Source organism: Canis lupus, chromosome 24, assembly GCF_048164855.1.
Source record: "Canis lupus baileyi chromosome 24, mCanLup2.hap1, whole genome shotgun sequence".
Classification (NCBI taxonomy): domain Eukaryota; kingdom Metazoa; phylum Chordata; class Mammalia; order Carnivora; family Canidae; genus Canis; species Canis lupus.
In genome coordinates this window covers 11273562-11300176 of record NC_132861.1, presented here as the reverse complement: position 1 = coordinate 11300176, position 26615 = coordinate 11273562, and the positions used below count along the sequence as shown (strand labels likewise).

Genomic DNA, 26615 nt, shown 5'->3' with positions numbered 1-26615 from the left:
AGAAACAAGCAAATATGTATATATACTTGGCTTATAAATATACATACATATATTTCCTAGCTCTGTGTGCTAAGAAGGCCTAGAAGACATGACATCCCAAAAACAGTGAGCCCACCTAGTGCCTAGATGTTGGTCTTTGGACTATGATCCATTCAAGGGAACCAAGGCTCTTTGAGAAGTGGCTGATGCAGTTTGGAGAGTGGAGACATGAGATAAGTCGGGAGTATCTTGTGGTGCTAGAAGGTAAGAAAGTGCCCAAGGAAGGATGAAGGCACAAGATTCAAAGAACACAGGAGGGGCACCTGGGTAGCTCAGTGGTTGAGTGTCTGCCTTCGGCTCAGGTCATGATCCCAGGGTCCTGAGATCAAGTCCCACATCAGGCTCCCTGCAGGGAGCCTGCTTCTCCCTCTGCCTGTATTTCTGCCTCTCTGTGTGTATGTCTCTCATGAATAAATAAATAAAATCTTAAAACAAAGAACACAGGAACAAACCTGAAAGCACTTCCAATGGCCAAAGCTGGAACAATCTGAGGTACAATATAAATATAATATAATTAGATTATAGCCCATAGACTAAAATAAATATATTAGTTCATACCAATATAAACACATGAAGGAAGGAAGGAAGGAAGGAAGGAAGGAAGGAAGGAAGGAAGGAAGGAAGGAAGGAAGGAAGAAGAGGATAGCTCTTCCTTACAGAAGAATTCCAATTAACAATTGTAGAAGAAATGAGGAAAAGACAGAACCACCATTACAACACCACAGAAGTCATTGTTGCAGGCAAGATTCTCCAGTGGATGCCACAATGAGTGGGCAGAAATTTGAGAAGAAACAGGATACTTGTACAACCTACCAGTATCTCCCTCAAGATATTTATTAACTAAAAAAGGAAAAAGAAGAACTTTACAGCAGAGAAACCCTGCCCCTTAGTCAAGCAATCAAGGTAAACATCCCTACTTATAAGAATTATCAATGTCATGAATCTGTTAGTCTGAGGCACTGGGAGGTGCACATTACTTCCGTGGTGTCCTTGCTAAAGAGTCATGAGAAATCAACAGGCAAACCCAAATAGAGGGACATTCTACAAAATAACTCACTGGTATTTTTTTTAATGGTCACAAAATCACGAACAACAAGGAAAGACCAAAGACTTGGACAGATTGGAGGAAAAGAAGGAGAAATAGTTAAATGCGATGTGGATCCTGAGAATGGGGTATTAGTGAAAAAACTGGCAAACTCCACATAAACCCATAGTTTAGTTAATAGCATTAATTTCTTGGTTTTGATCATTGTACTATAATTTTATGAGATGTAAACATTAGGGGAAGGTGGGTGAGGGATATATGAAAATCCTCTGCACTATTTTTACTTTTCTGTAAGTCTAAAATTATTGCAAAATAAAAGTTTTTTTTGTTTTTTTGTTTTGTTTTGTTTTTTTAAAGTACATACTATGGGGCAGCTGGCTGCTCAGTCAGACCATGCCACTCTTAATCTCGGGGTCATGAGTTCGAGCGCCATGTGGGGTGTAGAGTACTTAAATAAATAAAGAACTTTCGGAGCCCCTGGGTGGCTCAGTCAGTTAAGCATCTGACTCTTGATTTGGGCTCGGGTCATGATCTCAGGATCGTGAGATTGAGCCCCACGTTGGACTCTGCACTGGACGTGGAACTTGCTTAAGTATCTCTCTCACCCTCTTCCTCTGCCCATCTGCCCCCCAAAATAAATAAAAATGAAAAACTTTAAAGAAATATATCCTATGTTAAAATGTCATTTTCCATCCTCAGCTGATGTATCACAGCTAGCTTCTAAGGTTTATTTAGTAATGATGTGGACGTATGGATGTAAGTTATAGCAATAGTCAATTCTAGTGAATTCAGAGTTGGTGCCTGGGCCAGCTGCCTGGTCATTCTCATTGAACATTTTTCTACATCAGCCAACAGGTTTGGCTAAAAGGTCTTGGACTTTTGCTGGACTAGAAAAAGTTATAGGAAAGGAAAGCAAACAGCCCTTAAGATGGAACCTGTTTTCTTGTGCGCCTCTTTTTTTAGTTTTTAATTTTAAGATTTATTTATTTGTTTGAGAGAGAGAAAAAGCAAGTGCAAGCAGGGGGAGGGCCAGAGGCAGAGGGAGATAAGCAGCCTCCCGCCGGAGCCCAACATGGGGCTCGATCCCAGGATTCTCAGATCATGACCTGAGCCAAAATCAAAAGTCAGACGTTAAATCGGCTGAGCCACCCAAGCACCCTTTCCCTGTGCACTTCTAAGCTGCTTTGAGCTCCGGCTCTGCACAGCTCCAACTTCCAAGGAAGCCACTCTCTTCTTGTGTCCAAAATATCGCAGACGGATAGAGGTCTTGGTTCTAACCATGCCATTTGTTTATGCCCTCAGAATTTTAAAAGCAATCCCTATGTTTACAGATCTGAGCTTACATGTCACATTTGTAGGCCAATAACAAAGCAGCTGCCAGGCAGTTGCAAGACTCTTCATGTTCAGAAGCTCCTCCACATAGAAGCAGGTCAGGTCCTGAAAGGTTTTCTTAAGCGCACTGTTTGTCATCCCAGTTGCCTAGGAGGGGTTTCCGCTGGCAGCCTTCTGATTGATGTCCATCAAATAAGAGTGTTTTAAAGTCAAGTACACGCTCCTTCTCTTCACTGATATATGTTCTCTCGGGTGTATTTCCCCCAACAATTTTGTGGGAGGTTTTTTTTTTTTTTTTTCTGCATTGAAAACACATTGAAAGAGAGAGTATCTGCAAATATTGTTAAGAATCTCCTTAACTTCGTATCCACCAGCCTGCCACACTTTGAAGTCAGGCACATTCAAAGGGGGCCTTGTGCAGAGGAAACATCCATGGCCTGGAGCAGGCATGCCATTGCTCTGGCCTCTGTGTCTTCAAACTCCTGCCATGGTCCTGACAGAGGCTGGTAGGCTCTTTCTTGATGCAAGCCTCTGAGCCATGACACTGAACCCTTTCGTTTCTGTCTACTGCTTGTCCTATCTCTTGTGGATTATTGACCAAAGAAGCAAGGCAGCTTTTCTATATTACATAATTACCCTTTGTCCTTTTGAACTTCTCTAATGACTCAATCCATACAGAAGGGCAACGTTCATTATTTTTCACTGGCTTCCAGTTTTTTTTTTTTTTTTTTTTTTGGCTTCCAGTTTTTAAAAATTATCTCTCTTGTTTAAATTGAATATATTGTAAACCCTTACATGGACATGACGGGGTTAAAATGTTTGCAAAACACCTCAGGCTTAGCATGATCAGAGCAAACACACTGTAGACCAAGGGGCTTATAGCCAAGAATCCTGAATGGGCATTGGTGGTGAGCAGAACTTTCTCCAGACAGTAGAGATTTGTTGATAACCATGGAAGAGCTCAAGGAAAGGGTGTCTGTACTTCCCAAAAAGAGCCAGAAGGATGATCCTGGGGTTGTGAGTGGATCCTACTTAAAACATAAAACTTAAAAAAAAAAAAAAAAAAAAAAAAAAAAAAGAGCAAGAGGAGACTCTGAAGTTGCTACTTGGTACACTGTTTCCAGAATCAACCAAGCAGGAGGTTGACACAATTATCTGGAGAATCTGGGCAGAAATCTTCTTATCCATACTAAAAAACAAAAAACAACAACAACAAAAAAAACAATCATCATCATCAAAGATTGGTCCAGAAATTTTCAAAAAACTAGGTTACATTGGTTAAATACTTACTATGCATCAAGCACATGCATTATCTCCTTGAATTCTTTGAACAACTATGCTATATTCTCATTCCCATATTCCAAGTAAGGAAACCAAGGCACAGGTAGGTAAAGTAACTTATCCAAAGACACACTGCTAATTAAGAGCAAAGCTGGGATTCAAACCGGAGTCTCTGACCACATAACTCTTAACCACTGAACCTTTTCAGGTAATCACCTCACCTCAGGTTAAATGACTGGAGAAACGAATGTGCTTCTGTGCTCAAAGGCTTCACCTTTTTCTTTACAATACTCTCACGCAGGAGGGCTGCCACCAGGAGCCTTGTGTCTACCTGAGAACATTCCCACTGTGAGTCACCTCTCTATGAGAGCCAAAGCCACTCGGTCTCTTGCCCCCACATCTTAGGAATCAACACAATTGGAAGCTATTGGTGGCCTTGTGTTGACAGGGCTCAGGAAGCGGTTCTCAACCAGGGGCAATTTTGCCCACCCCCACCCCCACCCCAGGGACATTTGGCAACGTGGGAAGATATTATTGATTACCCCAGTTGGGGGGTGGGGGGGGCGGAGGAAGTATTAAATGGTAGCCAGGGATCCTACTAAACATCCTACGAGGCATGAGCCAGCTCCCCCACACCCTCAGCTCCAATCCAGCCCCAGATGTCAGTGGCTTAGAACGCTCAGGAGCCCTGGTCCCCAGCCTGGCCTGGGAAAAAAAAAAAAAAAAAAAATCACTGCTACCGCAGTCAGGAAACTGGGTCAGATGGGTTATCTCCTCTGCAGGGGAGATGCTACCGCCTGCGCTTGGGCTTTTTCCATCCAACTAATTAGTACCCTTGCGGATTGTCTGAACTGACAGCCTCCTCTCCCCCATGAGGCGCACGCCGGCGAGCCACTCCAGATTCAAAATACTGTCCTGACAAGCGAAGCAAGTGATTCGACAAGGTGACTGTCTGCTGTGCCAGGTGGAGGCGGGTGGCAGATTCTAGGGGCGCTCCACAGGGTGGCGGGGGGGGGGCACAGGTAAAGCGGGGGAAGCGCATGGGCGTCAGGGGGAGGAGAGGCACTTTAAAGCCAGGCGAGGAATCTCATTGGTCCAGGGCCTAATTATTTTCACAGGCGGCGGGATCACGCTCCGCAGGGACGGCCGCGCCCCGGGGAGGGGAGCTCTCGCCGGATACCGCCCCCCTATGGAAACCAAAGCCGCACGCGTGTGGCCTCGACGCCGCGCGCACCCAGGAGCCAGCCTGGGCGTCACCGACGGCTCCGAGCTCCCGCTGGCAAAGCTGTCGCCTGTGCCCGCGGGCAGAACAGCATCTCCCCGCGCCTCCGTGGCCCCCCGCGGCCCCCCGCGGCACCGGGCGCCTCGCAACAGCCGCTCGGCGCGGTCGTCCTGGCGACAGGCTGTGCTGTGTGGGACAAAAGAACTTCTGGGTGGCGCGGGGCACAGGAAACACGCGGAGCAAACGCGCGGCCGCTCCTCGCCGCCTCCCCTCCCTCGCACGTGCGGACACGGAGATGGGGCTTCCCTGCCAGCCTGCCTGGGTGAAGGCACCGGGCGAGGGGCTGAGTCACAGCCCAACAGAGGCTTTTTATTAATGGAATTGACTTTGACAGATCATTCCCACGAGAGGCCCAGATAAGCAAGCCTGCCTCACACTAGGCTCTTTGATCCTAGGACCCAGGAAATGACTCCCTGAGATAGACTCGTTATGCACCCAGGGTCACCTGAAACAGATTTACCTGGAGCTGAGGAACATGAAGCTCCAAGCCTCTCACCCACGCAGGAGCCCCAGCAACACACTCAGGCCATTTGCCTTTGTAAACTTGGCGGTGGCAAGATACCCTGACCTTGATTGCTTTGATCGCTTAAGATCGCTGCCTCTTTCTACTCTGACTTCCCTTTGGCCACGTTTCCCCAGCTTTTAGGTGACTTTGGAAGGGCCGTGGGCATATTTGGGTTCTGGGTAAGAGGAAATGGAGTCAGAGATACCTTTACTTTGGGTTAAGAGGTATTTACAAATTTATAAACTATATTTATACTTCAGTCACTGCTGGCTGTTCTCAAGCAGGGAAGGTTTCCAGCAATATTCCTCTGGCCCACTGGGCCCACCCACCCGGTATGGAGATGGGAAGGCTCAGATCCAGAGGTCATATCTCAATATGAGTGTGTCCTGTGGTGTCTGGCACGAGAGGTAGTGTGGGCCTGGGCAGGGAAATCAAGATGTGGAATAGACAGAGCCAGAACAGACTAATCAGAAGCTGGCCTGGGGGAAATTTTTCCAACCATCAAACCTGTGCAACTGTAGGCACACTTAAAATTGATAACTGGTCACAATGAACCTCAGACCTCCTAAGAAACATGCTCCCCATCCCCACCCCCCCCACTCCAGGACCCAAAAAAAAAAAAAGTTAGAGATGTGGTAAGCAAATACCACAAGTATTTTTCTGAATTTGGGGATACTTTAATACCTAATTTTGTATATATAATGTTACACCCTCTTCAAAAGGGCTTCTCGGATTGTATAAGCTTCAGGCCCTACTGTAAAACCTAGGTCCATCCCTTAAAAGCATGGACTTTTATCTCTTTCAAGAGGGTAGAGTGGTGGGATGCCTCGGTGGCTCAGCAGTTGAGCATCTGCCTTCGGCTCAGGGCATGATCCCAGGGTCTTGGGATCAAGTCCCACATCAGGCTCCCTACACGGAGCCTGCTTCTCCCTCTGCCTCTCTCTGTGTCTCATGAATAAATAAATAAAATCTTAAAAAAAAAAAAAAAAAAAAAAGGAGGGTAGAGTTGAGGGGAAGGTGAGAATAGAGAAAACTGAACTCCCTAAGTAAATTTCCTGAAATTTTTCTATGTCAGTCAGACAGGGAACCTACAAAACTGGAAATTCCTTGAGTATCTGTTCTTTCTGAAAAGATTTAAATGAAATAAGAATATAAGGCTCCACCTTATCCTGGTGGATTTTCTCACCAGGCTGAGCCCATACCACACAGTGTTTGGGGGGAAAGTACTTTTTTATAATGTGAAATAAAACACACCTAGCTTTTAAAAAAAATTTTTTTAAGTCAGTTTCTGCTAGTCTTTTATCTGTGCTTTATCTATCCCCTCCCTCCAGCAGACACTCTAAACTCCATTCCCCGCTTCCCATTGTCGCGTCTACACCCAAATCAAACAAACTCGGCCGGATAATTAGCTTTTGAAAGCACAGAGTAACGCTCCACGAGTCGGAGAAAGTGAAAGAATTTTCTAAATTCAAACGCCCGAACAAGGAAACATTCAGGTCGGCAGAGCCCTCGCAGGTCTGCTTCTCGCCACCGGAAGACTTGGAGAAACCACACTGCGGAGGCTGCTTGTCCTTTTACTGCGAAGGCCCGGCCCGGCCCGCCCCGCCCCCGCCCCCGCCCCCGCCCCCGCCCCCGCCCGAACGCCGCCGCCGCCCCCCAGAAGCGTGAATTTCACAAGGCCCGGCCGACGCAGCTCCCCGGCTAATTTCGGAGCTCTGTCTTCCGTTTCGCAAACGCTCGGGCCCCGCGCCAGGTCGGCGGCCCCTCCCTCGGATGCTCGGCCCCGCCGCCCCTCCGGGCCCGGGGAAGGGGGTGGCCCCGAGCAAGTCCCGCGGGTGGGAGCGGAGCAGCCCCCGGGACGGTCCGCGGGCTCGTTCCCTTTCCTTGGAAAGCGCTTGGCGAGCTCAAGACGCCCCACCCCCGTGTGTACCTTCTCTTGCAGGGCTGCTTGTTTTACAAAAACAGAGCTCGGGTCTTTAAAACCCGCATTTTCGCCCTGGGAGTAAGCATTAGTTAATGATTGCCAGCCGGTTTCTGTGTCTCGGCACCATGTGACCGGGGCACGTGACTTGGAGCCGGCTGTGGTTGTTCCTTGTATTTGAATAAAAAAGATCAAGCTTATTATTGCACTAAAAGCCTGCGGATCTCGTCAGTGCAACGTGATTCCCAGGCGGGTTACACAACGCGCTGCAGCCCCGAGCTCCGGCTTCCAGCGCCCAGCCGGCCTCCGCCCGGCGCAAGGAGCTGTTTTCTGAGAGACTTAAAACAAATAGGGTTTTATGTTTTCCAAAGTGAGAGTCCATTTTCCCCTTGGAAAACGTCTGATGATCTTGAAAAAGGAAGAGACCCAATTTCTCCGAGCTTTCTTCTTAGGTTAAGGTTAGGAGCCCTATTGCACGCACACGAATAAAGGAAAAAACCAGGAGATCCAATCCTTTTTGCAACAGAAGATTCGGGATTGTTTTGACCTTTGATTATTTCCCTCTCTGGAGTCTTCAAAATATATACTCTTTTCTACTTAGAAAAAATGTAAACTGAAAACGATATTTTTAAATTTAAAATTTTAATGGCGTGTTCATTTTGTGTTTTTTTTTTGTTTCCCCTAAGATTTCTAGAACATTGGCAGTTAAATTTTGATTCAGCACATCCCCTAAGGAGACAGCAGAAGGATTAGTCTGTTTATAGGTGGGAAGAGTTGGCTGTCTCTTTGCAGGTTAGTGTCTGTGGACACCGGTATGCAAATATATGCAGATTTGCCTCAAAAGGGGCCCCCTCCAATACCCAGAAGGTGACATCCTTCTAGGCACGTTGTAAAACTCTCCCACTCCCCTCCCCCAAGGCCGTAGAAGGCCTGCAATATTTTGCTTTGCCCTGTCTCTAAGGGTAGTCTTCAGTGATGCCTCAGTTACAGGAGGAGGACCACGGAGGAGATAACATTGGTTATCTCTAGTCCAAGGTCTTCTCTGAATGGAACTGCAAAGCGATTCTCCATAGCAGTCACTTCTCCAGCAGCCTCTGTCCTCTAGAACAGGAGGCGGGTCCGTTTACCAGCCCAGGCCAGATTTCAGCTGTGGATTCATTCATTCTGCAAATACTGACTGAGTGCCTCCCCTGCCTGGCATTCTTCCAGGTGCTGAGGAAGCAGCTGTGAACAAGGGAGCCGGATCCATGCCGAGGTGGGGCCTCACTCCAGTGACAGGGTTACCTCCAAAAGCCCAAGCCCAGGAGGCCTGGCCTGAGCTGGCCAGGAGGCAGGGCTGGGGGGGGGGCAGGGGGGGCACAGCATGTGAAAGTCCCTTCTGCATTACAGCCATTGCTCAAATGATGGGGCCACTAAAGGTTAATTAATTTGCCAGCTGATGATTTGGAAATAGAAGTCAATCTTTGCTGGCAGATACAGGTGTGATCTTGTTTCTTAGACACCTTCCAGCCAGCCCTGAGGAGTCCTTGCTCTCCGTTTCTGATCCTACATGGACAAGAGTCTTTGTGTATTGTGTAGATGTCTCACTGCTGCCAGCAGCATGGCCAAAAATACAGCAGAGCTGTTTGGGAGTGATCCCTCCTTGAGCTGCGACCAACTCACTGCCAGAGTTCCAGCTGAAGCATCAATGCCTTCCTTCTGCTTCCCTGTTTCTCCGCAGTCTCCCATCCAAGGACACCCCAGCAACTCTGGCAGGAGCTACCCAAAAGGCCAGCCTGTCCACAGTGCCAGAGGGGTGAGGTCCTTGCCCTCCCAAGGACAGGATGCCAATCCTGCTTCTATTCCTCAATGGCAGCTCAATGGTAGTATGGGGCCTTCCCTCTTTTGACAAGCCCCGATGTGGATGAGAGAGTGAAATTGTGTTCTGAAAATGGCAGAGCTTTTGACATGCTGAATAAGAAATTACCAGGTCACAGGAAGGGCAAGACAGAGGGAAAGAATGGAGCTCCCGAGTTCTTGATGAAATCTCGATTGGACTTTGATGAACTGATCGTTCAGTGGACACTACTCTATGGAACCACATACCACACCAAAGGAAAGGGAATACAGCAACTTTAAACAAAAGTTAGAAATGCAGGCACAATGGTCTGGTGGCTGAGGATGGTCCTTTATACCAAGGTCTCGGAGAAGGTCCTTTTTTTTTTTTTTAAGATTTTATTTATCTGACATAGAGAGTAGAAGCAGGGGAAGAGGCAAAGGGGGAGGGAGAAACAGGTTCCCCACTGAGCAGGGAGACCAATGAGGGGCTCAATCCAGGACCCTGGGAACATGACCTGAGCCAAAGGCAGATGCTTAACCAACTGAGCCACACTGGCGTCCCGGAGAAGGTCCTTGATATCATGTATGATAAGCAGGATGGATATCGGACCCCAGACGTAGCCTCCAGCCACCCCCACCCTGACCTGTGTAGTGGAAGGAGAGGCAACTCAAGCTGGAGAAAGGAGGCAGACAGGCACAGGTTCTGGCCTTGGAACTCAAGGTATTTTGAACCAAATGTCTTCTCCTAGCCAATCTCAATAATATTTCCCATGGTCCCTTGGTTTCCCAAGAGAAACAGTTAACTGCTATCTTCCTTCTGCAGGTGGGGAACCTAAGATAGAAGCATGGTAACAGCCCCAGTGGTAGAAAATCAAAGATAAAATTTATGTCTTCTCCAGGCTCACCTCTTGTAAAGATGAGCACCAGCAAGAGAATCAGAATGGTGCAGCCTCTACAGAAAACAATATGACAGTTCTTCAAAAAGTTAAACATGGAATTGCCATACGATCCAACAGTTCCACTTCTGGGCATATGTCCACAAGAATGGAGAGCAGGGACTCAAACAGATGCTTGTACACCTATGTTCATAGAGGCATTATTCATACTGGCCAAAAGGTGGAAACAGCCCAAGTGTCCATGGATGAAGGGATAAACAAATGTGCTGTCCACATACAAGTGAATATTATTCAGCTTTCAAAAGGGAGGAAATTCTGATGAGTACTACAACATGGGTGACCTTGAGGACATGATGCTAAGTGAAATAAACCCATCACAATAAGACAAATACTGTATAATTCCATTTACATGAGGTACCTAAAGGAGTTGAATTCATAGAAACAGAAAATAGAACGGTGGTTGTCAGGGCATGGGTTGAGGGGAGAATGGTGAGTTAGTATTTGAGCAGGACAGAGCTTCAGTTTGGGAAGATGAAATGGTGATTCACAACACGGAAATGTACTTAGTGCCGTGGAAATGTATGCTTTAAAGTGTTCTAATGATGCAGCGTATATTTTACCCAAATAAGAAGCTTCAAAGGGTGTCCGAGTATCACTTGCACATTTTTAGAGCTTCAGGTAATCTCAAAAAAATTTTGCCCTGTGTATCGTACTCGGTGTATCAGCAGGATCCCTAGGAGTTACCCATCGATCCTATCCCTTCTGATGTCCAAGGAGATGAAATTATGTTGATTGTTGTACCATCTCTCTTGTCCTTTCACCTGGGTTCTGTGATGCCAACAGCTCAGAGAGGTGAGGGCCTTACCTTCATCAGACCATCGTCATCCTCACCCAGCCCATTGATCTGATTTGCTAGAAAGAGAATCGGTGGCATAGAAGGAGAAAGATTAAGGAAGGATTCAACTCTGCTGCCCAACCAGTTTTCACTGCCTCCAGTAGAAAATGTTCAAGATTTGGGATAAAATTTGTTGCCTGCACTAGTGAGTTTTTTTCTCACCTATTAATAGACAGATTTTGCAGGTCATAGGAAATATTTGATGGAGTGTTAGCAAAACAGTTGGGCTTCAAGGGATATGAAGGAAGAAGATCCCAGAAAGCATGAGAGGAAAGATTATAGACATTGAGTTTTAAATGTCCTCTGCCCTGGCTTTCTGACTTAACATACAATAATATAGTGCATGTTACCGGAAACTATAAAGACTATTCTATTCTTAAAACAAAACAAAACAAAACAAAAGAATAGAATATTCTTTTTTTCCTTTTTTAAAAATTATTTTTTTTTATTCATGAGAGACACACAGAGAGAGAGAGAGGTAGAGATACAGGCAGAGGGAGAAGCAGCCTCCATGCAGGGAGCCCTGAGTGGGACTCGATAGTGGGTCTCCAGGATCATGCCCCGGGCCAGAGGCAGGCACTAAACTGCTGAACCACCCAGCCATCCCGAATATTCTACTCTTATATAAAACTTGGGGCACCTGAGTGGCTCAATCCATTAACCATCTGCCTTTGGCTCAGGTCATTATCTCAGGGTCCTGGGACCCAGCTCCCTGCTTGGTGGGGAGCCTGCTTGTCCCTCTCCCACTCCCCCTGCTTATGCTCTCTCTCGCTCTGTCAAATAAGTAAACAAAATCTTGAAAAAAAAAAAAAAAAAGCTTGTACCTCAGAATTCTAAGTTAGCAACAATTGAATTTTTAGAAAAGAAGAATAATCCTCATTTGGGAAAGCCCCAGACCTCCTTGGAAAAAGTAAGTTGGTGGTTAGGATGGCCTCAAATTGTTCTCTATATTAATCGCTGACAGTAGCCATGAGTAATCCATAAACACGAAAACAGGTCCGATCTGGGGGATGTCTGTGGTAGCTTTCCAGCAGACCTGATCTCTGCATCCTCCTTCATCAAGTCAGACCTATACTGAGCCTGTGATGAAGAACCTCAAGTAGGCGGAAAACTCTTTAGGAAAAATGTATGGATGAGAGCCATAAATAAAGATATTGCCTAACCTCTCACTGACCTGGTCCCTCGGTGATCATCCTACATGGAAGAGTGCTTCTTAGCTCCACGCTTGGCACTTAACAAATGTTTTCTTTATTGGGTGGCATTATTATTGTTATTGTTGTTATTCTGGATGTCCCACACATAGAGCAATCACGTTTTTCAAGTCCCAAATTAAGAACTTCTAGTATAAGATTTGTACAGTATACTTAGGTAGACAGCAAGATAGATTATTTCAAACCAAGGCTATCTAGAAAAGTCCAGGCTCTGTGTAGCCAGTCTCATGGGCTCTCCATTGACAGACCACTCCAGTTAAACTATGAAATCTGCCCAAGTTCCCATATTTTTGGGGATCTACAAAGGTGGTAGTTCAACCAAATGCAAATCCTTGTTGCATTCAATTCCATTCACAAACACCCTTTGAGCACCTAAACGTAAAATACTGAGTTGAGTGCCATGGGGAATAAAAAAAAAAAAACAAAAAAGAGATGGCCCAGACCTTCCAGAAGCTCAGGGACAGGAGGGTATGGGAAGGGCTGCCCTTGTGCTGAGCATCAGAGATTCAGAGGAGCTCAGATTCACTATTTTTAAAAATATTTTTAGTTGAAGTATAATGGACATACGATACAAGTTTCAGATGTACAATATATGATTCAACAATGATATACATTATGAAATGCTCACTGTGATAGGTATAGTTATCATCTATCTCCATTAAAAAGTTATTACAATATTATTGACTATATTCTCTATGCTGTCCTTCCCACACCTGTGACTTATTTATTTCATAATTGGAATTTTGTTACCTCTTAAGCCCCTTCACCTATTTGGCCTCTTCAGTCACCCCCTACCCCTCCCCTCTGGCAACCGCCAGTTTACTGTCCACATTTATGAATCTGTTATTTTTGTTGTTGTTGTTGTTTGTGTGTTGGTTCATTTGTTTTGTTTCCTAGATTCTAAATATAAGAGAGATCACAAAATATTTGTCTTTCTCTCTCTGACTTACTTCACTTAGCATAATGCCCTATAGTTCCATCCATGTTGTTGTGAATGGCAATTTTTTGAGAGATGAACGGATAAAGAAGATGTGCTACATCTACACAATGGAATACTACTTGAAATCTTGTAATTCAGATTCACTCTTAGTCACTGATAATACCTGACCAGTGCCTCTAAGGCTTTTGATGGCATTTTAAGGTATTTACATTTGATTAGATCCCCAGGAGGTACAGAATAATTTCCATGCAAAACTACAGGACAAAAATTACAGAGGGAGAACCTGGCCGAGCCCTCCAACATGACCAAGAGAATGCCCATGATCCAAGCTCAGATTCTCATGCTACCCAGAAGTCTCTATTTTCCTTGCACTTACAGATATTTCAGGAGCCTTCTACATGGTCAAAATGATCAAAAGGCTCCTATAGGAGCCTTCCTGTCCCTGAACAACAGATTAGCGCTAATGTGTTAGCAGAGATTAATAGACTCCTACTTCCAAAAGCCCCCTCTCTTAGACTTTTTTTTAAATTTAATTTTATTTAATTTATTTTAAAAATTTTATTTATTTATTCATGAAAGATACACAGAGAGGGCAGAGACACAGGCAGAGGGAGAAGCAGGCTCCGTGCAGGGAGCCCGACGTGAGACTCGATCCCAGGACTCCGGGATCACAGTCTGGGCCAAAGGCAGTGCTAAACTGCTGAGCCACCCCGGCTGCCCTCTCTTAGACTTTGGATTTGGCGATGGGCTGATGGAGGCCATCTCCTTTGCTTTCATGCAGGGCTGCCTCTGAGCGGAGAATTCTCTTCCTCATAGCTGTGTCCTATGTAGCCACTAGCCCAGGAGCATTCCTATACCCCTTTGAAAAACAAGGTCTTTGGGGCCCAAAGGCAGATGTGGGTGGGGGAACCTGCAGGTGGAACACCCCACAAAGCTGGTCCAGCTCAACTCATGATCCCAAGTTGTGAAAAGTAACATAACTTCTTCAACATAGGCGACTAGAGCCTTCTTGGGTTTTCTTCTTTTCTGCAATCCTGGCCAAGTTTAAAACCAAAGATATTAGGACCTACTTGGGGGTCCATTTGATAGGACCAGAGCTGACAGAGGTAATCACAGCATCAAAAAATGGAGAGTTTGAAGAATCTGGAACAACCTGGCAGAGTAGCAATGCTATGGGACAGGGCTGCTGGTCTCAGACATGGATTTGGGGCATTTCTGGCTCAGCTCATCCCAGGCCTTCTATATTCACTCATTAATCTTCTGACTTGAATTTCCCAAATAGGCTCTATCAGAAAGAAAGATTCATTCATTTATTCAACAACTATATTGATCCCCTACTATTAGCCAAAATGAATTAATAGAAATTTAGTGAGAAGGTAGAAAAAGCAATAGCAAGAGGCCTCCATGTGGTGCGTGCTATAACGCAGGGAAGCCCGGAGTGTTATGGCAGCATGGAGGGGCATCTCAGAGGGTTGGGTCACTGGAAAATGATTGGATACTGAAGGAAAAGTATAATTCTAGAGACAAAGTGAAGGAAGGCATCCCAGGATGAGAGATCTACATGAATTAAATTGATGTGTGGCGGCATGAAATTAAGATATTGAACTCCCTGTGTCTGTGAGTTTGGGCTGCCCGAGTTGGTTATCTTGGGCCCACATTACCCATCCTAGTCTTGTTTCTAAGTCTCAAAAGTGCAGCCTAGAGAAGGTAGAAAATCAATCCGTGGAATTCTGAAACGTGGCCGCAACTGACCTTTTACCCCACTTGGAGTAAAATGGTGCAGGCCATCTAAGTATAGCTGCAGGGTAGGGAGGTGCTAGATCTAGAAAGGAAGGTTTGGGGACTAATTCCATTTTTTAAAATTTAATTTAATTTATTTATTTTAAAGATTTTATTTATTTATTCATGAGAGACAGAGAGAGAGAGAGGCAGAGACACAGGCAGAGGGAGAGCCTCCACCCTCCTACAGGGAGCCTGATGTAAGGACTCAATCCCAGGACCCCAGGATCACGGCCTGAGCCAAAGGCAGACACTGAGTCACCCAAGTGCCCCTATTTATTTATTTATTTATTTATTTATTTATTTATTTATTTATTTTTTAATTAAACTCTCTGCCCAACATGGGGCTTGAACTCATGACCCTGAAGATCAAGAGTCAAATGCTCAAAAAAAAAAAAAAAAAAAAGAGTCAAATGCTCTACTAACTCAGCCAGCCACACAGGATGGGGACTTATTTCAGAGGGCCTCGTAGGTGATACCGACAGGTTGCTACATGTCTCATGAGCATAGAATTGTCCGTATGTTATCAACTTGTTCTATACTCAACTTGAGGCACCAGGGCCATATTTAAGCTGGAATAGACATTGTTGAAAGTGGTGATTTGGCAACCATTCTTATCTTTAGGATAAGTGGAGGATGGTGAATGGGAGGGCGCAGGATGGGGTGGACATACCAGTACTAAACTGCAAAAATGTTGGATGGCTGTACTTTCCCTCATCAGCTTTTAGCTCCATTCATGGAAGATGTCTTCTTGCTCTTTTTACTCTTCAACTTTACTGTTGGCTTCCTTATGTACCTGAGGCTGGAATCCCAGATGGGGAGGTGATACATCTTAGGCCACGTTCAAGGGAGGAACTCGCTTCTCAAGTCTCAATTCCAAGATAAATATGTCGTTCCTGCCATACACTTAGCTTCCAAAAACACAGCCGTGAGTAAATGCTTCATGCAATGCAATGCCAGAGGTATAATTAAACTTCAAAAGGGTATTAATTGCATCACCTTCAAGAAAAGTGTAGAAAAAGAAAGGCATTACTGAAAGGCAAACTCAAACATCCCGCCACCTAAATTCATCTTTGGGAGAAAGAAAATAAAGTGGAGTGATTTCTTGGGGCACCCAATTTTCTCAAGCAGGCCTCCCATTCAAGTTGTATTAGGAAAGGGAGTGCGTGTGCTCATGTCTAGCCGTCTTTAAATCCAACCTTTATGAAAAGACACCTTCCCGGATTCTAGTTACCATCATGCCTCCTGAGCAAAAGAGGGAATGAATGTGAAAATAGCTTGCAACATTTAAAAAACAAAACATATCATTATTCCCTGCTAATCTTTTTCAGGTTTTTAAGATCACATTTGCTGGGAAAAGTCAAGAGCAAGGCCCCTAGACACAGATGGCTTGTTGCAAATTCTAGCAAGTCTTTCTGCTCCATGACCTTGGGTAAAGTACCTGACCTGTCTGAGCCTCAGGATCCTCAACCATGAAGTAGAAGCTCCAAGTAACTCCTTGGTCAGGGAGTTGTGACAAAGCTGAAATGAATCATTCCACAGATAAACTTGGGGGTCAGCTTGCCACATACTAAATAGCCAGGGAATATGAACACTTATTATGGTTTAGATTGTTCCCACCAGGAACCCTGGATCTCAGGCTCTGTCCAGGATACTCCAGTCAGTTGTTTTGCAAAGACAGACTCTGTCCCCTGAATAAAATATCTGCTTCTCCCCTCAGCTAACACCTTCAAAATGCATGTTTTTGAGGACCTGGGCCAGCGGATGTGGAGCGGGCAGCTCATAAAAAATCAGATTAAAGTCAGTGACATCTTATCCATTTGTGAAAGGCAGCACTTCAACTGTGAAATAATCTGGACTTTTAGGGAAGAATTGTGCCAGGAGAGTCTCCACTCCAAACCTATTTCAATAAAGACGCATCAAGCAGAGAAGCACCATATATCACTATTTATGATCCCCAGAGTCATATTTTACCAAAGTTCCAGGTAACTAAGGATGATCTTGATACAATCTTTCAAAGACAGAAATCCTAGGGAAAGCAAACAAAACTTCAAAGTGAAAACAAAACAAAACAAAAAACCACAACTTGACAAATGACAGAAAGAAAACCCAACCTGCTCTTAGACCTGTAGAGGAAAACCCAGACTGCTTTTATTTTATTTTATTTTTAAGATTTTATTTCTTTATTCATGAGAGACACAGAGAGAGAGGCAGAGACACAGGCAGAGGGAGAAGCAGGCTCCACGCAGGGAGCCCGACGCGGGACTCGATCCAGATCCCGGGTCTGCAGGATCACGCCCTGGACTGAAGGTGGCGCTTAAACCGCTGAGCCACCGGGGCTGCCCCCAACCTGCTTTTCTTATATTGCATGTAGCCACCCCGGCTTGTTTGACTTTAAAATATTATTAAAAAAAAAAAAAAAAGCCAAATCAATTTTCACAAACTGATCAGCGTGGCTCACAAAAAGCAAGCATTTGGTTTGTCAATTAGTTGGCAGCCTGACTTGGGATTTTAAGTTTTGCTATCCAAATTATCATAAAGCTTTAAAATGTAAGGAAAGAGAGAGGGAAAGTCTTGCCCTTAACTTGTTCTGGGCTCTCTTGTTTGCTTGAAGTGAGTCTCTACTTAATACCTTCAGAATTTGCTCTTGCCTTGAAGCAATAGATAAGTATGTGCTGCTCTGTTCTAAATATGGGAACAGCCAGTACAAATAGAAGATTGAAGATTTGCTTTGAAGCTCAATGTTGCCAATGTAGAACCTCTCCCGAAGGCTGGGAGCAGGCAGCAAGGCGCTGCAGAGTGAGAGCTCCCGGCTTTTAACGGCTAATATATTAATTCTGGGTGGTGTCTGGTGAGACCAAAGGTCACGAATCTGCTTTTGACCTTAGTACTAATGGCAATCCTGTGGGAATCCTGAGAGTGGCTGAATGAGCGCTGTGATAGTACTAAGAATTAATAATGATGATAATGTCCTATGTTTCTTCTTTTAGTGCCTATCGCCCAAAGATTTCGAATCACTTCAAGACCAATTGTCTCACCCACCATTGACCTATAACTGGCTCAGGCACAGAATATTGCCCAGTTGTCAAGAATACAGCCACCCCAAGCCTGTTTAAGCATGAACTGAAGAAAGATACCCATTGAAAATTAAAGTGTAAATTTTAGGTAGGCAGGTTATAATTATCCACTTGAAATGAAGCCAAGAAATGAAGTTTAATACCCTTCTTTTGTGAGAAGCACCCAGGCAACGTTCCTAACCATAAACAGACCTCAGATTTTCATCTCCTCTAATTCAGGGTTTCTCAACTTTGGCATTATTGACATTCTGGGCTGGATAATTTTCTGCTGTGGGGTAGACAGGCTGTTTTGTGCACCACAGGTGTTTAGCACCATCCTGGGCCTCCCCGAAATACCATTAGTGCAGGCGTGCGCACACCCAGTTGTGACGATTGAAAATGTCTTCAGACAGTGCCAAATGAGGGGGGAAGGGAGGCAAAATCGCCCTTAGTGGAGAACCGTGGCTCTAAATGAAAACATTTGCAAAGCACGTTAGAAACTACTGCACTACCAGAATCTTTCATTCCTCCAAGTTGCTTGAAAGATTCCTCATGAAGGAGGGACAATTATTGGCCTAGGGCTTTTAGGATTTCAGAGAGTCTTCTATTATAAAACAGGTGAACTTCGATCCTAACTTTGACTATGAAACTTAGATTATGAAATTAGATCCCCCTCCCTCACCCAGGAAAAACAAAAATCAAAGAAATAACATATCCCCTAGACTATCAAATGTGACCCTCCCCTGGGTGGCAGGGGATCTGTTTCTGGCATATAACTCCCCCTCCACGTGGCTGTGGTTGACTGTAACAGTATGTGGCTGTGACAGCTTTAACATCCACATTGCCTACCCACCTCTCAGACTTCCTGGGGTCAGAATTTCTCTCCTTCTGGAATCCACAGCATCTGTCAAACAGCAGAACTGAGGCCTGCACCTAGCCACCTGCACGCACTGTGATAACGCCAGTTCCCTCTCTGACCAAGGCCCATTACCTGCAACTCCTCATCCTCCCCGACAACACGCACCCAGGCACACAGCCTGCCAGGACCTCAGCTGCAGGAGTTACCCTCCCTGCCTGGTGCATACCCCAGATGGTGTGGCTTTCAAACTTTTTTCACCATGGCTTACCGTATTTTCCATTATGTCCCCTCCCCCCGCCAGTTCTCATATACAAAAATACATTGTGTTTTTAAGCCGTGATCTGAATTTATTTTGGACTTGCAGAAAAGTTGCAAAAATCCTGCAGACAACTTCCATATATACTTTGCTATGGTCCAGATGCTTGTATCACCCCAGAATTCCTACGTTGGAATTTAATGCACAAAGCGATGGTATTAAAGGGTATGGCCTTGGGAGGTGAGTAGGCCATGAGGAAGGAGCCTACAAGAATGAGATTAGTGCCCTTACAAAGGGGAGCTCCAGAGAGCTCCCTGGGCCCTTCCACCCACTGAGGACACAGCAAGAAGGCACCATCTATGAACAAGGAAGTGGGTCCTCACCAGATATGGAATCTGCCAGCACCAGGACCTTGGACTTCCAACCAACAGATCTGTTAGAAATAAACTGCTGTTTATATGCCACCCAATCTTTGGCATTTTATTATAGCAGCTGGAATAGACGAAGCCATTCTCATCCCGCTTCCTCTAGTACAATGATCAAAACCAGGAAACTAACGTTGGAGCTGGACTATTAACCAGACCAGAGACCCCAATTTCCCACTAATGTCCCTTTCCTGTACCAGGACCCCTTCAGTGTCTCATATTGCATTTCGTCATTTCTCCTTGGTCTCCTGAATCTATGTGAGTTCATCAGTCTTTTGTTGACTTTTATGACCTCGACACATAAAGAGTGTTGATCAGTTATGTTGTCAAATGTCCCTCCACTGCAGTTTGTCTGATATTTTTTCAAAATTGCACTGAAGTCAGACATTTTTAGCAAGAATGCCACAGAAATAATGCAGCCCCCCCCAAATATATCTTTTTGAGATTGAAGTGCAGTTGACACAAAAATATATCTTACACAGAAATTTCATGAAACTGTATCCTTGCTATGTGAGATACACTCTGACATTTTCTGTTATTATTTTAAATGCTGGTTTTATAGCCATATTGTTTCACAGTCCTCTAATGGGTGAGAAAACACCGCCCAGGCCAGCTGACACTGGAGATCTTCTTCCTCTGACCTGTTCTTTCTGGACTCTCTTTCCTTTCTCTGCCTCAGTGACACCATGCAGATTGTTGGTTTTGTTTGTTTGTTTTTGCTTCCTCTCTGACCAGCTCTTCCTTGTAGGTTCTTCGACTCTCTGTTCTCCCCTGTCTGTCTGATCACACTGAGCTGACCCCCTCTTTTTTTCCCCTGCACATAGGTGACCTCATCCTTGCTCTCCTGGCCATGTAAGGCCTTGACTTCCAGCTGCCTCAAGGAATTTTGAGGTGGGTACCTTGCTTTCATGCTAAACTCTACAGGACCAAAAGGACCTTTACTTCATGCTCTTCCCCTCACAAACTGAATCCCCTTCCCCTCCTGTACCTGTCACTGGTATACCTGTCTTCCCCCTTATTTATACGCGGGGAGCTTGCTGCCCTACACGTGGAATGTCATCCAGTCAGCTCCTTTCTTCTCTATTTCCCAATCCAGTGGTTCCCAAATTTTAGAAAACACCAGAATCACCCATAGGGCTTGTTAAAGACAGATCCCTAGGACCCACCCCCAGAGACTCTGATCCAGTAGGTCAAGAGGGGGGGGCACCTCAATTTTGCATGTCTAACAAGTTCCCAGGTGAGGCTCAAACTGCTTTGAGACTGGATGCGTTCATAGATGAATTTCAGAGGTACCATGTGCTTCCTGGACTGTGGAGAACCAGCAGTGGCTCCCTGTGGGTCACGTGGGAATATCCACACTCCCTACCTAGTCAGCGGCACCTTAAGCCTGTTACCCTACCCACCCCCCACCCACCCCCCACTCTCGGGAAATGGAAAGCCCTGTTTGTCCCATCTCCTTGCAAGGACTCAAATCTCCCCCATTGTGCAGGGATTATCTCCAGACCAGCAACCCCAAAACACTTTTTACTTCTTCAGCCTTCATGGAGTTCTTTCTTCTGGTACTTGGTGGGTAATGAAAGTTGATGATTAGAATTGCCAGGTTTCCTTCCTTTCTCACCAGAGGGTGCTCCCAGGGTCCTAGACTGGTTCATAGCGAGTTGTTCTTATTTGTTCTCAGTGCACTTTGTTCCCTTCTTTCATTGTGACTTCTAGCACATCCACCTTTCACCTTACACGCTTTCCTATACCCGCGCTGAAACGCACCACATACACACACACACACACACACACACACACACACACACAAGGGGGCAAGCACTGGTTTGGGGCTCGGCCTGAAGCAGACAGCCCAGGTCAATGTTTCCCAGAGAGTCACCTGGCTAACCTCGGTAGGTGAGCTTAAAAGAAACCTAGTGAGGATCGCCTGGCTGGTCAGTTGGAAGAGCATGTGACTCTTGATCTCTGATCGTGAGTTTGAGCCCCAAGTTGGGTGTAGAGATTACTATTAAAAAAAAATCACTTAAAGAAAAAAAAAAGGAGTGAGACTAGTGAGACTTTGCCCTCTCTTTCAAGGACCGGCTGATTGCGGAGGCGGGTCCTTGTGCTGACTTGGCCGCGCTGCGCCAGGAACAGGTGTGGGCTGGCTGGCTAAGGATGTCCAGGAGGGCCACGGCAGGGGGGCATTTGGGCTCCCCTGTACGTGAACATGAGTCCATTTAAAAAAATCTTTTCGAAGGGCACCTGGGTGTCCCAGCGGTTGAGCATCCGCCTTTGGCTCAGGGCGTGATCCTGGGGTCGCGGGGTCCTGGGATCGAGTCCCCGTCGGGCTACCAGGGAGCCTGCTTCTCGAGAACCTCTGCCTGTGTCTCTGCCTCTGTGTGTCTCTAATGAACAAAAAGATGGAATTAAAAAAAAAATCTTTTCGAAGAAGGTCCAAAGAAAAGATCGTGTTGGGTCCTTGGAAACGGAATCCAGAAGTGTCTGGCAGAGGAGCGGGTTCCGGGTTCCGCGCCGAGCGGCCCCTCCCCGCCGGCGGGGGTGGGGGGGGGGCGGGGACCTGCACTGCCGCGTGCCACCGGCAGGTGTCTCTCTCCTGGCTCCGGGGCCCGCCGTGAACTCCCCAAATGGAGGCTCCGGGAGGCGGGGGCAGCGCGGGCCCCGCGCCCCGCCGGGCCGCCCTCTGTCCCCGCCGCATCCCGCCCCCCCCCCCCCCCCCGCCCCCAGCGTCACCTTCGAAACGCTTGGTGGCGGCGCGGGAGTGGGCGGGAGCCGAGCAGCCACTAGCCGCGGGCGGCGGCGGACTCGACCAGCCTCCCCGGCCTGCGGACCTGCGGGCCCTGCCCCCTCGGGCTCCTGCGGGCTGCGGAGCGCGGCCGGGCGCCCGGTGACCGCTGCAAGCCCGTCAGTCAGTGCAGGACCGGTACCCTGGGCCGTTCTGTCCCATATTTCCGCTCACCTTCCCAAAACCGGTAGGAAGGAGGGCCTGCTGTCCTAACATCTTTTCCCTTTAGGGATATTCAGTTTCCTAACATGTCCTGTTTTGAAAGAGGCCCATTTATTGGGCAATGTCAGCAGCTGGGTAGGTGCAAGTGGGGCCCGTTGTACCTTATTATTCTTCTTAGTTTTTAAAGTTTTTATGTTTTTATTTATTTAACAAATGTTTATTGATTGTGGATGGGGTCCTGGGCACAGTATGGGAGATTCAGTGGTGAGCAATGAGCAAGGACTTAGATCCTTCCCTCATTATCCAGACCACCAAGGAAATGAGTTCTCAGGGACCCTGGGTGTGTTAGTGGTTGAGCCCTCCCCTCAGGTGGTAGTCCCAGGATTCTGGGATCCAGTCCTGTATCAGGTTCTCCGCAGGGAGCCTACTTCTCCCTTTGCCTATGTCTCTGCCTCTCTTTTTGTCTGTGTCTCATAAATACATAAATAAAATCTTAAAAAAAAAAGAAGAAGAAGAAGAAATGGGTTTTCAGGTCACAAGATGTATGTGGTGTCCATTATTTGAGAATCCAAAACAATATGGAAGAAAAAAACCACCCTCATACCAAAATATGCAATCTGTGCCATTGGTTAGAAAAAGGTTAATGCAGGCATGCATTCCTTTGGAACTTCTCAGGTCATTTAATAGTAACAAACAAACAAACACAACCTTTACTGAGGACTGAATTTGGGGCTGGGGTTGTGCTAGGTGCTGGGGATATAATGGTAACACGCTGCACCCCTGTCCTTAAGAAACGATCAACCCTGTGTGCCGTAGACCAGTAAAGCATAGAGGACAATTTCGATCTGACCCTGGTGCCACCCTGGCTAGCTGTCTTGATTCCACTAATTTAGTCAGTAAGGCACAAGAGGACCCAGGAAAGAGAGGCCTAGCCACCAGCACTGGGTAGGCCCAAAAGCCAGCCCAAACAATACAGAGTCCCACAGGAAAGCCAGCATGAAAAGGTGATGCCCAGGGAAGAACAACCATTGTTTCATACTTCAGGACCAAGTAATAGAAGCATCCCAATTTCTCATCTTGGGTCTGTTCTGGCTTCATTAACCCATTGCTGTACAAATTCATTTCCTGGAAAGTTCCTAAGAATTAGTGTCACACATCCATATACTACCCTTTCCTTCTCATGAAACTTTGTTCTAGAATCAAGCTGATGTTGGGAGAAAAAGAAGGTTCACTCGCATGTCTGCCTTTATATGGCTCAGGAGTTGCTGTTTTAATGTGCTGAAATTATGTTTGGGCTTGTTTGCTTTTTAAAATAAATTTTACAAATTTAGAGTTTCAGGAAAGACTTTTAGGTTAACAGAACACGAGCCGTGGGGTTCCAACCTCAGCCATTTACAGACAGCAAAATTCTCATCACGCAGCCAGAGAAACAGTCACAAATTCCCATGACACACTTTCAAGCTCTATCTCTGTTCTTGGCCTGCTTCAGGACTGTGGGAGTAAGTCATTGCTGGAGATATTAACTGTAAGGCGCCTGGAATCCCTCCACACTGATATTTTGTCCCCTTTTCCCCAAGTGAGAAACGCAGTCCTCTGCAAGCCCCTTTATGGTTTTTGTTTTGTTTTGTTTTAATTTATAAAAACACATAGATCTCTATGTTCAATATTCTCTGAGCTCTGTGTTATACATTTAGTGCTATTTTCCAAAAGAAAACGTTTGCCTCATTGAAAAAGCATACCAACATCTTGTTGACTCTTTGTCTATCTGTCCATACCAGGATAATTCCTGACTACCTAAATTGCTCTAGTAGTCACAATGGGATAATTCATTTCCTTTCTCAGCTGCTGAGTGCTAAAATCATTCTCCTTGGGACAGATGCCATGTCTTATCTAGAAAGATACTGAGAAAGCAACATTTGTGATTATTTATAAGGCTGGTGAGCACATTGGGCATGTGAATAAGAAAAATTAGGTACATTTTGATCATTCTTGAGATGCTGTCAGAGAACAGAGAATGACACACAATTCACATAAGATCAGTCTTTCTCCTCTAAATCTCACATATTCCTAAGCACGCTTCAGAAAATAGGCATCGTTTCTACAAATTGAATCCCATTATCCCATTCAAAACATTGAAAATGTGTTCACACAGGAAAACTATTTCAGTAGACCACATTCAGAAATGTTTCAACAAGAAGGAGGTGGCCTGGGACAATCTCATAAAATTTGGAATAGGTCTCATTGAATTCAAGTCCCAAACAATGCCTCTGACAAGTGACTTTCTCACACCTGAGGAAACGTGCCCTATGGCAGGGAGGCTCCAAGTGGCCCACTCCTTCCAATGCTTAGAAATATTTATTTATATAGAACCTGAGAGTCCCAAAGTTCCTTGCCTTGAGTGCCTACTCATTCTAACCTAGCCATGTGGGTGGGAGAGGCCCCTTCCAGCAAGCAGCTCTTCCAATGTTTGACAGCTCTCAGAGGCTGTTTTTGTGAGTTTGCAGTATGGCCTTTGAGTTTATCAAAATGTGCTCATTGGGAACCTAAGGTATATCAGGAACAAGCGATGGATCAGGGAAGCAAACAAAGCCCCAGCCCTCCTGGATCTTACATTCTATTGTGAAGACAGACAATAAACAGTTAAGTATATTTATAACATAATGTTAGGTACTGATTAATATACTAAAGGACAAGCAAGGTAAAGAGACTGGGAAATAGGAATGTTTCTTTAGATTGGGAGGTAAAGGAGGTCTAAATGAGGAGGTGACTTTTGAGCAAAGACCTGACTGAATGGAGGGGATGAACCATGTGACATGTGAGGGGAAGAGCAAAGACCCTACAAGATAAATGCTTGATGTTTGAGAAGTATCAAGGAGGCCAGCCACACTGAAATGGAGAAAAAGAGAGAAATCAGAAGGGTAGCCAGTAGTCATGTGGCCTTGAAGGTCTAGGGCCACACTTTGCTGTCTTGAGAGCAGGGACACAACATAACTTCAAGACTCTTTCCATATAAGCTAGTATCCAAGATCTATAAAGAACTTATTAAACTCAACAGCAAAGAAACAAACAATCCAATCATGAAATGGGCAAAAGACATGAACAGAAGTTTCACCAAAGGAGACATAGACATGGCCAACAAGCACATGAGAAAATGCTCCGCATCACTGGCCATCAGGGAAATACAAATCAAAACCACAATGAGATACCACCTCACACCAGTGAGAATGGGGAAAATTAACAAGGCAGGAAACCACAAATGTTGGAGAGGATGTGGAGAAAGGGGAACCCTCCTGCACTGTTGGTGGGAATGTGACCTGGTGCAGCCACTCTGGAAAACTGTGTGGAGGTTCCTCAAAGAGTTAAAAATAGACCTGCCCTACGACCCAGCAATTGCACTGCTGGGGATTTACCCCAAAGATACAGATGCAATGAAACGCTGGGACACCTGCACCCCGATGTTTCTAGCAGCAATGGCCACAATAGCCAAACTGTGGAAGGAGCCTCGGTGTCCATCGAAAGATGAATGGATAAAGAAGATGTGGTCTAGGTATACAATGGAATATTCCTCAGCCATTAGAAATGACAAATACCCACCATTTGCTTCAACGTCGATGGAACTGGAGGGTATTATGCTGAGTGAAATAAGTCAATCGGAGAAGGACAAACATTATATGGTCTCATTCATTTGGGGAATATAAAAATTAGTGAAAGGGAATGAAGGGAAAAGGAGAGAAAATGAGTGAAAATATCAGTGAGGGTGACAAAACATGAGAGACTCCTAACTTTGGGAAACGAACAAGGGGTAGTGGAAGGGGCGGTGGGCGGGGGGTTGGGTGACTGGGTGATGGGCACTGAGGGGGGCACTTGGTGGGATGACCACTGGGTATTATGCTATATGTTGGCAAATTGAACTCCAATGAAAAAAAAAAAAGACTCCATATTAGTTTGCTGTCTTCTCTACATAGTCTAGCTGATCAAAGCCACCATAAAATATAGTCACCCAGAATTGCCTTCAGTATCCAGGAGAGGCCTAACATGCAGAGTAGAGCAAGACCATACCCTCCTTTATTCTGGACATAATATTTCTTTTTTTTTTTTTTAAGATTTATTTATTTATTCATGGGAGACATG

The 26615-nt window shown here is 45.5% G+C and overlaps 2 long non-coding RNA genes across 4 annotated transcripts in view; both read right to left on the bottom strand.

Annotated features, from left to right (window-relative positions):
• Positions 1–1092: 1092 nt before the first annotated feature.
• Positions 1093–7529, bottom strand: LOC140615749 (uncharacterized). Of its 3 annotated transcripts, none has more exons than XR_012016234.1 (3): positions 4932–5084; positions 3919–4028; positions 1093–3605 (listed from the first exon to the last, which is right to left on the bottom strand). It is a non-coding gene; the product is annotated as an uncharacterized lncRNA (long non-coding RNA). The 3 variants fall into 3 exon arrangements; XR_012016233.1 differs by lacking the exon at positions 4932–5084 and adding an exon at positions 4438–4882; XR_012016232.1 differs by lacking the exons at positions 3919–4028; positions 4932–5084 and adding an exon at positions 7415–7529.
• A 6097-nt stretch (positions 7530–13626) lies between these two features.
• LOC140615748 (uncharacterized) overlaps positions 13627–26615 on the bottom strand; it is a 21938-nt gene continuing 8949 nt past the window's right edge. The window contains exons 4-5 of the long non-coding RNA XR_012016231.1: positions 15618–15943; positions 13627–14450 (exon numbers count right to left, since the gene is read on the bottom strand). This is a non-coding gene — a long non-coding RNA (uncharacterized lncRNA). The remainder of the gene's footprint in view (positions 14451–15617; positions 15944–26615) is intronic.